This window comes from Schistocerca gregaria, chromosome 9 (genome assembly GCF_023897955.1).
Source record: "Schistocerca gregaria isolate iqSchGreg1 chromosome 9, iqSchGreg1.2, whole genome shotgun sequence".
NCBI lineage: Eukaryota > Metazoa > Arthropoda > Insecta > Orthoptera > Acrididae > Schistocerca > Schistocerca gregaria.
Genome location: NC_064928.1, coordinates 228,319,605 through 228,332,471, shown reverse-complemented (window position 1 = coordinate 228,332,471; position 12,867 = coordinate 228,319,605).

The following is a 12,867-nucleotide window of genomic DNA, read 5'->3' as shown; positions in this document are numbered from 1 at the left end:
TAAAAGGTCCATATTCAATACCTAAAACTTGAATTGTACTACTTCTTACTGGCTATTACATCAACTTAGAAGCTTGATCTGTGTTCTACTATGGTGCTTTTAGTGTCTCAGCATGCCGCAGCACGCGACATAGCTTTTCAGACGATAAGTACAACCGTTTCAGAGAGAAGAGCGGCCAATGTGACGATCTGGCTTTAAGTCGATTCGATAACAAATGACGAAAACGGACTGATTTCTCAGGTTATTACTACATATGAACACTTTTCACATTCTCCCGTGCAACTCGGCTGCTAGTCCTCCTTTCATGCAGAATCTTAAGGTCCAAGCTCATGTCCAAGGCACCATAGCCAGCTAAAAAGTCAATAATCAATACCTAAAACTTGAATTGTAGTACTTCTTACTGGCTATTACATCAACTTAGAAGCTTCATCTGTGTTCTACTACGGTGCTTTTAGTTTCTCCGCATACCGCAGCACGCGACATAGCTTTGCAGACGATAAGTACAACCGTTTCAGAGAGAAGAGCGGCCAATGTGACGATCTGGCTTTAGTCGATACGATAACAAATGACGAAAACGGACGGATTTCTAAGTTTTTTACTACATATGAACACTTTTCACATTCTCCCGTGCAACTCGGTTGCTAGTCCTCCTTTCATACAGAATCTTAAGGTCCTAGCTCATGTCCCAGGCACCAAAGCCAGCTAAAAAGTCAATAATCGATACCTAAAACTTGAATTGTACTACTTCTTACTGGATATTACATCAACTTAGAAGCTTCATCTGTGTTCTAATGTGGTGATTTTAGTGTCTCCGCATACCGCAGCACGCGACATAGCTTTGCAGACGATAAGTACAACCGCTTCAGAGAGAAGAGCGGCCAATGTGGCGAACTGGCTTTAAGTCGATTCGATAACAAATGACGAAAAAGGACGGATTTCTCAGGTTTTTACTACATTTGAACAGCTTTCACATTCTCCCGTGCAACTCGGCTGCTAGTCCACCTTTCATGCAGAATAATAAGGTCCTAGCTCATGTCCAATGCACCAAAGTCAGCTAAAAAGTCAATAATCGATACCTAAAACTTGAATTGTACTACATCTTACTGGATATTACATCAACTTAGAAGCTTCATCTGTGTTCTTCTGTGGTGATATTAGTGTCTCCGCATACCGCAGCACGTGACATAGCCTTGCAGACGATAAGTACAACCGTTTCAGAGAGAAGAGCGGCCAATGTGACGATCTGGCTTTAAGTCGATTCGATAACAAATGACGAAAACGGACGGAATTCTAAGGTTTTTACTACATATGAACACTTTTCACATTCTCCCGTGCAACTGGGCTGCTAGTCCTTTTATGCAGAATCTTAAAGTCCTAGCTCATGTCCAAGGCACGAAAGCCAGCTAAAAAGTCAATAATCGATACCTAAATCTTGAATTGGACTACTTCTTACTGGCTATTACATCAACTTAGAAGCTTCATCTGTGTTCTACTATGGTGCTTTTCCTGTTTCCGCCTACGGCAACACGCGACATAGCTTTGCAGACGATAAGCACAACCGTTTCAGAGAGAAGAGCGGCCAATGTGACGATCTGGCTTTAAGTCGATTCGCTAACAAATGACGAAAAAGGACGGATTTCTAAGGTTATTACTACATATGAACACTTTTCACATTCTCCCGTGCAACTCGGCTGCTAGTCCTCCTTTCATGCAGAATCTTAAGGTCCTAGCTCATGTCCAAGGCACCAAAGCCAGCTAAAAGGTCCATATTCAATACCTAAAACTTGAATTGTACTACTTCTTACTGGCTATTACATCAACTTAGAAGCTTGATCTGTGTTCTACTATGGTGCTTTTAGTGTCTCAGCATGCCGCAGCACGCGACATAGCTTTTCAAACGATAAGTACAACCGTTTCAGAGAGAAGGGCGGCCAATGTGACGATCTGTCTTTAAGTCGATTCGATAACAAATGACGAAAACGGACGGATTTCTCAGGTTTTTACTACATATGAACACATTCCACATTCTCCCGCGCAACTCGGCTGCTAGTCCTCCTTTCATGCAGAATCTTAAAGTCCTAGCTCATGTCCAAGGCACCAAAGCCAGCTAAAAAGTAAATAATCGATTCCTAAAACTTGAATTGTACTACTTCTTACTGGCTATTACATCAACTTAGATGCTTCATCTGTGTTCTACTATGGTGATTTTAGTGTCTCCACATACCGCTGCACGAGACATAGCTTTGCAGAAGATATGTACAAACGTTTCAGAGAGAAGAGCGGCCAATGTGACCATCTGGCTTTAAGTAGATTCGATAACAAATGACGAAAACGGACGGATTTCTCAGGTTTTTACTACATATGAACACTTTTCACATTCTGACGTGCAACTCGGCTGCTAGTCCTCCTTTCATGCAGAATCTTAAGGTCCTAGCTCATGTCCAAGGTACCGAAGCCAGCTAAAAAGACAATAATCGATACCTAAAACTTGAATTGTTCTACTTCTTACTGGCTATTGCATCAACTTAGAAGCTTCATCGGTGTTCTACTCTGGTGATTTTAGTGCCTCCGCATACCGCAGCACGCGACATAGCTTTGCAGACGATAAGAACAACCGTTTCAGAGAGAAGAGCGGCCAATGTGACGATCTGGCTTTAAGTCGATTCGATAACAAATGACGAAAACGGACTGATTTCTCAGGTTTTTACTACATATGAACACTTTTCACATTCTCCCGTGCAACTCGGCTGCTAGTCCTCCTTTCATGCAGAATGTCAAGGTCCTAGCTCATGTCCAAGGCACCAAAGCCAGCTAAAAAGTCAATAATCAATACCTAAAACTGGAATTGTACTACTTCTTACTGGTTATTACATCAACTTAGAAGCTTCATCTGTGTTCTACTACGGTGCTTTTAGTTTCTCCGCATACCGCAGCACGCGACATAGTTTTGCAGACGATAAGTACAACCATTTCAGAGAGAAGAGCGGCCAATGTGACGATCTGGCTTTAAGTCGATTCGATAACAAATGACGAAAAAGGACGGATTTCTAAGGTTATTACTACATATGAACACTTTTCACATTCTCCCGTGCAACTCGGCTGCTAGTCCTCCTTTCATGCAGAATCTTAAGGTCCTAGCTCATGTCCAAGGCACCAAAGCCAGCTAAAAGGTCCATATTCAATACCTAAAACTTGAATTGTACTACTTCTTACTGGCTATTACATCAACTTAGAAGCTTGATCTGTGTTCTACTATGGTGCTTTTAGTGTCTCAGCATGCCGCAGCACGCGACATAGCTTTTCAAACGATAAGTACAACCGTTTCAGAGAGAAGGGCGGCCAATGTGACGATCTGTCTTTAAGTCGATTCGATAACAAATGACGAAAACGGACGGATTTCTCAGGTTTTTACTACATATGAACACATTTCACATTCTCCCGCGCAACTCGGCTGCTAGTCCTCCTTTCATGCAGAATCTTAAAGTCCTAGCTCATGTCCAAGGCACCAAAGCCAGCTAAAAAGTCAATAATCGATTCCTAATACTTGAATTGTAGTACTTCTTACTGGCTATTACATCAACTTAGATGCTTCATCTGTGTTCTACTATGGTGATTTTAGTGTCTCCACATACCGCTGCACGCGACATAGCTTTTCAGACGATAAGTACAACCGTTTCAGAGAGAAGAGCGGCCAATGTGACGATCTGGCTTTAAGTCGATTCGATAACAAATGACGAAAACGGACGGATTTCTCAGGTTTTTACTACATATGACCACTTTTCACATTCTCCCGTGCAACTCGGCTGCTAGTCCTCCTTTCATGCAGAATCTTAAGGTCCTAGCTCATGTATAAGGCACCAAAGCCAGCTAAATAGTCAATAACCGATACCTAAAACTTGAATTGTACTTCTTCTTACTGGCTATTACATCATCTTAGAAGCTTCATCTGTGTTCTACTATGGTGCTTTTAGTGTCTCCGAATACCGCAGTACGCGACATTGTTTTGCAGACGATAAGTACAACCGTTCCAGAGAGAAGAGCAGCCCATGTGACGATCTGGCTTTAAGTCGATTCGATAACAAATGACGAAAACGGACGGATTTCTCAGGATTTTACTACATATGAACACTTTTCACATTCTCCCGTGCAACTCGGCTGCTAGTCCTCCTTTCATGCAGAATCTTAACGTCCTAGCACATGTCCAAGGCACCAAAGCCAGCTAAAAGGTCAATATTCAATACCTAAAACTTGAATTGTACTACTTCTTACTGGCTATTACATCAACTTAGAAGCTTGATCTGTGTTCTACTATGGTGCTTTTAGTGTCTCAGCATACCGCAGTACGCGACATAGCTTTGCAGACGATAAGTACAACCGTTTCAGAGAGAAGAGCGGCCAATGTGACGATCTGGCTTTAAGTCGATTCGATAACAAATGACGAAAACGGACGGATTTCTCAGGTTTTTGCTACATATGAACACTTTTTACATTCTCCCGTGCAACTCGGCTGCTAGTCCACCTTTCATGCAGAATATTAAGGTCCTAGCTCGTGTCCAATGCACCAAAGCCAGCTAAAAAGTCAATAATCGATACCTAAAACTTGAATTGTACTACTTCTTACTGGATATTACATCAACTTAGAATCTTCATCTGTGTTCTACTGTGGTGATTTTAGTGTCTCCGCATACCGCAGCACGTGACATAGCTTTGCAGACGATAAGTACAACCGTTTCAGAGAGAAGAGCGACCAATGTGACGATCTGGCTTTAAGTCGATTCGATAACAAATGACGAAAACGGATGGATTTCTAAGGATTTTACTACATATGAACACTTTTCACATTCTCCCGTGCAACTCGGCTGCTAGTCCTCCTTTCATGAAGAATGTTAAGGTCCTAGCTCATGTCCAAGGCACCAAAGCCAGCTAAAAATTCAATATTCAGTACCTTATACTTGAATTTTACTACTTCTTACTGGCTATTACATCAACTTAGAAGCTTCATCTGTGTTCTACTATGGTGCCTTTAGTGTCTCAGCATACCGCAGCACGCGACATAGCTTTGCAGACGATAAGTACAACCGTTTCAGAGAGAAGAGCGGCCAATGTGACGATCTGGCTTTAAGTCGATTCGATAACAAATGTCGAAAACGGACGGATTTCTAAGGTTTTTACTACATATGAACACTTTTCACATTCTCCCGTGCAACTCGGTTGCTAGTCCTCCTTTCATGCAGAATCTTAAGGTCCTAGCTCATGTCCAAGGTACCAAAGCCAGCTAAAAAGTCAATAACCGATACCTAAAACTTGAATTGTACTACTTCTTACTGGCTATTACATCATCTTAGGAGCTTCATCTGTGTTCTACTATGATGCTTTTAGTGTCTCCGAATACCGCACTACGCGACATAGCTTTGCAGACGATAAGTACAACCGTTTCAGAGAGAAGAGCGGCCAATCTGACGATCTGGCTTTAAGTCGATTCGATAACAAATGACGAAAACGAACGGATTTCTCAGGTTTTTACTACATATGACCACTTTTCACATTCTCCCGTGCAACTCGGCTGCTAGTCCTCTTTCATGCAGAATCTTAAGGTCCTAGCTCATGTCCAAGGCACCAAAGCCAGCTAAAAAGTCAATAATCAATACCTAAAACTTGAATTGTACTACTTCTTACTGGCTATTACATCAACTTAGAAGCTTCATCTGTGTTCTACTACGGTGCTTTTAGTTTCTCCGCATACCGCAGCACGCGACATAGTTTTGCAGACGATAAGTACAACCATTTCAGAGAGAAGAGCTGCCAATGTGACGATCTGGCTTTAAGTCTATTCGATAACAAATGACGAAAAAGGACGGATTTCTCAGGTTATTACTACATATGAACACTTTTCCTATTCTCCCGTGAAACTCGGCTGCTAGTCCTCCTTTCATGCAGAATCTTAAGGTCCTAGCTCATGTCCAATGCACCAAAGTCAGCTAAAAAGTCAATAATCGATACCTAAAACTTGAATTGTACTACATCTTACTGGATATTACATCAACTTAGAAGCTTCATCTGTGTTCTTCTGTGGTGATATTAGTGTCTCCGCATACCGCAGCACGTGACATAGCCTTGCAGACGATAAGTACAACCGTTTCAGAGAGAAGAGCGGCCAATGTGACGATCTGGCTTTAAGTCGATTCGATAACAAATGACGAAAACGGACGGATTTCTAAGGTTTTTACTACATATGAACACTTTTCACATTCTCCCGTGCAACTGGGCTGCTAGTCCTCCTTTTATGCAGAATCTTAAAGTCCTAGCTCATGTCCAAGGCACGAAAGCCAGCTAAAAAGTCAATAATCGATACCTAAATCTTGAATTGGACTACTTCTTACTGGCTATTACATCAACTTAGAAGCTTCATCTGTGTTCTACTATGGTGCTTTTCCTGTTTCCGCCTACGGCAACACGTGACATAGCTTTGCAGACGATAAGCACAACCGTTTCAGAGAGAAGAGCGGCCAATGTGACGATCTGGCTTTAAGTCGATTCGCTAACAAATGACGAAAAAGGACGGATTTCTAAGGTTATTACTACATATGAACACTTTTCACATTCTCCCGTGCAACTCGGCTGCTAGTCCTCCTTTCATGCAGAATCTTAAGGTCCTAGCTCATGTCCAAGGCACCAAAGCTAGCTAAAAGGTCCATATTCAATACCTAAAACTTGAATTGTACTACTTCTTACTGGCTATTACATCAACTTAGAAGCTTGATCTGTGTTCTACTATGGTGCTTTTAGTGTCTCAGCATGCCGCAGCACGCGACATAGCTTTTCAAACGATAAGTACAACCGTTTCAGAGAGAAGGGCGGCCAATGTGACGATCTGTCTTTAAGTCGATTCGATAACAAATGACGAAAACGGACGGATTTCTCAGGTTTTTACTACATATGAACACATTTCACATTCTCCCGCGCAACTCGGCTGCTAGTCCTCCTTTTATGCAGAATCTTAAAGTCCTAGCTCATGTCCAAGGCACCAAAGCCAGCTAAAAAGTCAATAATCGATTCCTAATACTTGAATTGTACTACTTCTTACTGGCTATTACATCAACTTAGATGCTTCATCTGTGTTCTACTATGGTGATTTTAGTGTCTCCACATACCGCTGCACGAGACATAGCTTTGCAGAAGATATGTACAAACGTTTCAGAGAGAAGAGCGGCCAATGTGACCATCTGGCTTTAAGTAGATTCGATAACAAATGACGAAAACGGACGGATTTCTCAGGTTATTACTACATATGAACACTTTTCACATTCTGACGTGCAACTCGGCTGCTAGTCCTCCTTTCATGCAGAATCTTAAGGTCCTAGCTCATGTCCAAGGTACCGAAGCCAGCTAAAAAGACAATAATCGATACCTAAAACTTGAATTGTTCTACTTCTTACTGGCTATTGCATCAACTTAGAAGCTTCATCTGTGTTCTACTCTGGTGATTTTAGTGTCTCCGCATACCGCAGCACGCACATAGCTTTGCAGACGATAAGAACAACCGTTTCACAGAGAAGAGCGGCCAATGTGACGATCTGGCTTTAAGTCGATTCGATAACAAATGACGAAAACGGACTGATTTCTCAGGTTTTTACTACATATGAACACTTTTCACATTCTCCCGTGCAACTCGGCTGCTAGTCCTCCTTTCATGCAGAATGTCAAGGTCCTAGCTCATGTCCAAGGCACCAAAGCCAGCTAAAAAGTCAATAATCAATACCTAAAACTTGAATTGTACTACTTCTTACTGGTTATTACATCAACTTAGAAGCTTCATCTGTGTTCTACTACGGTGCTTTTAGTTTCTCCACATACCGCAGCACGCGACATAGTTTTGCAGACGATAAGTACAACCATTTCAGAGAGAAGAGCGGCCAATGTGACGATCTGGCTTTAAGTCGATTCGCTAACAAATGACGAAAAAGGACGGATTTCTAAGGTTATTACTACATATGAACACTTTTCACATTCTCCCGTGCAACTCGGCTGCTAGTCCTCCTTTCATGCAGAATCTTAAGGTCCTAGCTCATGTCCAAGGCACCAAAGCCAGCTAAAAGGTCCATATTCAATACCTAAAACTTGAATTGTACTACTTCTTACTGGCTATTACATCAACTTAGAAGCTTGATCTGTGTTCTACTATGGTGCTTTTAGTGTCTCAGCATGCCGCAGCACGCGACATAGCTTTTCAAACGATAAGTACAACCGTTTCAGAAAGAAGAGCGGCCAATGTGACGATCTGTCTTTAAGTCGATTCGATAACAAATGACGAAAACGGACGGATTTCTCAGGTTTTTACTACATATGAACACATTTCACATTCTCCCGCGCAACTCGGCTGCTAGTCCTCCTTTCATGCAGAATCTTAAAGTCCTAGCTCATGTCCAAGGCACCAAAGCCAGCTAAAAAGTCAATAATCGATTCCTAATACTTGAATTGTAGTACTTCTTACTGGCTATTACATCAACTTAGATGCTTCATCTGTGTTCTACTATTGGGATTTTAGTGTCTCCACATACCGCTGCACGCGACATAGCTTTGCAGACGATCTGTACAAACGTTTCAGAGAGAAGAGCGGCCAATGTGACCATCTGGCTTTAAGTAGATTCGATAACAAATGACGAAAACGGACGGATTTCTCAGGTTTTTAATACATATGAACACTTTTCACATTCTGACGTGCAACTCGGCTGCTAGTCCTCCTTTCATGCAGAATCTTAAGGTCCTAGCTCATGTCCAAGGTACCGAAGCCAGCTAAAAAGTCAATAATCGATACCCAAAACTTGAATTGTTCTACTTCTTACTGGCTATTGCACCAACTTAGAAGCTTCACCTGTGTTCTACTATGGTGATTTTAGTGTCTCCGCATACCGCAGCACGCGACATAGCTTTGCAGACGATAAGTACAACCGTTTCAGAGAGAAGAGCGCCCAATGTGACGATCTGGCTTTAAGTCGATTCGATAACAAATGACGAAAACGGACGGATTTCTCAGGTTTTTACTACATATGAACACTTTTCACATTCTCCCATGCAACTCGGCTGCTAGTCCTCCTTTCATGCAGAATGTCAAGGTCCTAGCTCATGTCCAAGGCACCAAAGCCAGCTAAATGGTCAATAACCGATACCTAAAACTTGAATTGTACTTCTTCTTACTGGCTATTACATCATCTTAGAAGCTTCATCTGTGTTCTACTATGGTGCTTTTAGTGTCTCCGAATACCGCAGTACGCGACATAGTTTTGCAGACGATAAGTACAACCGTTCCAGAGAGAAGAGCGGCCAATGTGACGATCTGGCTTTAAGTCGATTCGATAACAAATGACGAAAACGGACGGATTTCTCAGGATTTTACTACATATGAACACTTTTCACATTCTCCCGTGCAACTCGGCTGCTAGTCCTCCTTTCATGCAGAATCTTAACGTCCTAGCACATGTCCAAGGCACCAAAGCCAGCTAAAAGGTCAATATTCAATACCTAAAACTTGAATTGTACTACTTCTTACTGGCTATTACATCAACTTAGAAGCTTGATCTGTGTTCTACTATGGTGCTTTTAGTGTCTCAGCATACCGCAGTACGCGACATAGCTTTGCAGACGATAAGTACAACCGTTTCAGAGAGAAGAGCGGCCAATGTGACGATCTTGCTTTAAGTCGATTCGATAACAAATGACGAAAACGGACGGATTTCTAAGGTTTTTACTACATATGAACACTTTTCACATTCTCCCGTGCAACTCGGTTGCTAGTCCTCCTTTCATGCAGAATCTTAAGGTCCTAGCTCATGTCCAAGGCACCAAAGCCAGCTAAAAAGTCAATAACCGATACCTAAAACTTGAATTGTACTACTTCTTACTGGCTATTACATCATCTTAGGAGCTTCATCTGTGTTCTACTATGGTGCTTTTAGTGTCTCCGAATACCGCAGTACGCGACATAGCTTTGCAGACGATAAGTACAACCGTTTCAGAGAGAAGAGCGGCCAATCTGACGATCTGGCTTTAAGTCGATTCGATAACAAATGACGAAAACGAAAGGATTTCTCAGGTTTTTACTACATATGACCACTTTTCACATTCTCCCGTGCAACTCGGCTGCTAGTCCTCTTTCATGCAGAATCTTAAGGTCCTAGCTCATGTCCAAGGCACCAAAGCCAGCTAAAAAGTCAATAATCAATACCTAAAACTTGAATTGTACTACTTCTTACTGGCTATTACATCAACTTAGAAGCTTCATCTGTGTTCTACTACGGTGCTTTTAGTTTCTCCGCATACCGCAGCACGCGACATAGTTTTGCAGACGATAAGTACAACCATTTCAGAGAGAAGAGCTGCCAATGTGACGATCTGGCTTTAAGTCTATTCGATAACAAATGACGAAAAAGGACGGATTTCTCAGGTTATTACTACATATGAACACTTTTCACATTCTCCCGTGCAACTCGGCTGCTAGTCCTCCTTTCATGCAGAATCTTAATGTCCTAGCACATGTCCAAGGCACCAAAGCCAGCTAAAAGGTCAATATTCAATACCTAAAACTTGAATTGTACTACTTCTTACTGGCTATTACATCAACTTAGAAGCTTGATCTGTGTTCTACTATGGTGCTTTTAGTGTCTCAGCATACCGCAGTACGCGACATAGCTTTGCAGACGATAAGTACAACCGTTTCAGAGAGAAGAGCGGCCAATGTGACGATCTGGCTTTAAGTCGATTCGATAACAAATGACGAAAACGGACGGATTTCTCAGGTTTTTACTACATATGAACACTTTTCACATTCTCCCGTGGAACTCGGCTGCTAGTCCACCTTTCATGCAGAATCTTAGGGTCCTAGCTCATGTCCAATGCACCAAAGCCAGCTAAAAAGTCAATAATCGATACCTAAAACTTGAATTGTACTACTTCTTACTGGCTATTACATCAACTTAGAAGCTTCGTCTGTGTTCTACTATGGTGCTTTTAGTGTCTCCACATAGCGCAGCACGCGACATAGCTTTGCAGACGATAAGTACAACCGCTTCAGAGAGAAGAGCGGCCAATGTGACGATCTGGCTTTACGTCGATTCGATAACAAATGACGAAAACGGACGGATGTCTCAGGTTTTTACTACATATGACCACTTTTCACATTCTCCCGTGCAACTCGGCTGCTAGTCCTCCTTTCATGCAGAATCTTAAGGTCCTAGCTCATGTCCAAGGCACCAAAGCCAGCTAAAAAGTCAATAATCAATACCTAAAACTTGAATTGTACTACTTCTTACTGGCTATTACATCAACTTAGAAGCTTCATCTGTGTTCTACTACGGTGCTTTTAGTTTCTCCGCATACCGCAGCACGCGACATAGTTTTGCAGACGATAAGTACAACCATTTCAGAGAGAAGAGCTGCCAATGTGACGATCTGGCTTTAAGTCGATTCGATAACAAATGACGAAAAGGGACGGATTTCTCAGGTTATTACTACATATGAACACTTTTCACATTCTCCCGTGCAACTCGGCTGCTAGTCCTCCTATTATGCAGAATCTTGAAGTCCTAGCTCATGTCCAAGGCACCAAAGCCAGCTAAAAAGTCAATAATCGATACCTAAAACTTGAATTGGACTACTTCTTACTGGGTATTACATCAACTTAGAAGCTTCATCTGTGTTCTATTATGGTGCTTTTCCAGTTTCCGCCTACGGCAACACGCGACATAGCTTTGCAGACGATAAGTACAACCGTTTCAGAGAGAAGAGCGGCCAATGTGACGATCTGGCTTTAAGTCGATTCGATAACAAATGAGGAAAACGGACGGATTATTTTTTTACTACATATGAACACTTTTCACATTCTCCCGTGCAACTCGGCTGCTAGTCCTCCTTTCATGCAGAATCTTAAGGTCCTAGCTCATGTCCAAGGCACCAAAGCCAGCTAAAAAGTCAATAACCGATACCTAAAACTTGAATGTACTTCTTCTTACTGGCTATTACATCATCTTAGAAGCTTCATCTGTGTTCTACTATGGTGCTTTTAGTGTCTCCGAATACCGCAGTACGCGACATAGTTTTGCAGACGATAAGTACAACCGTTTCAGAGAGAAGAGCGGCCAATGTGACAATCTGGCTTTAAGTCGATTCGATAACAAATGACGAAAACGGACGGTTTTCTCAGGTTTTTACTACATATGAACACTTTTCACATTCTCCCGTGCAACTCGGCTGCTAGTCCTCCTTTCATGCAGAATCTTAATGTCCTAGCACATTTCCAAGGCACCAAAGCCAGCAAAAAGGTCAATATTCAATACCTAAAACTTGAATTGTACTATTTCTTGCTGGCTAGTACATCAACTTAGAAGCTTGATCTGTGTTCTACTATGGTGCTTTTAGTGTCTCAGCATACTGCAGTACGCCACATAGCTTTGCAGACGATAAGTACAACCGTTTCAGAGAGAAGAGCGGCCAATGTGACGATCTGGCTTTAAGTCGATTCGATAACAAATGACGAAAACGGACGGATTTCTCAGGTTTTTGCTACATATGAACACTTTTCACATTCTCCCGTGCAACTCGGCTGCTAGTCCACCTTTCATGCAGAATATTAAGGTCCTAGCTCATGTCCAATGCACCAAAGCCAGCTAAAAAGTCAATAATCGATACCTAAAACTTGAATTGTACTACTTCTTACTGGATATTACATCAACTTAGAATCTTCTTCTGTGTTCTACTGTGGTGATTTTAGTGTCTCCGCATACCGCAGCACGTGACATAGCTTTGCAGACGATAAGTACAACCGTTTCAGAGAGAAGAGCGGCCAATGTGACGATCTGGCTTTCAGTCGATTCG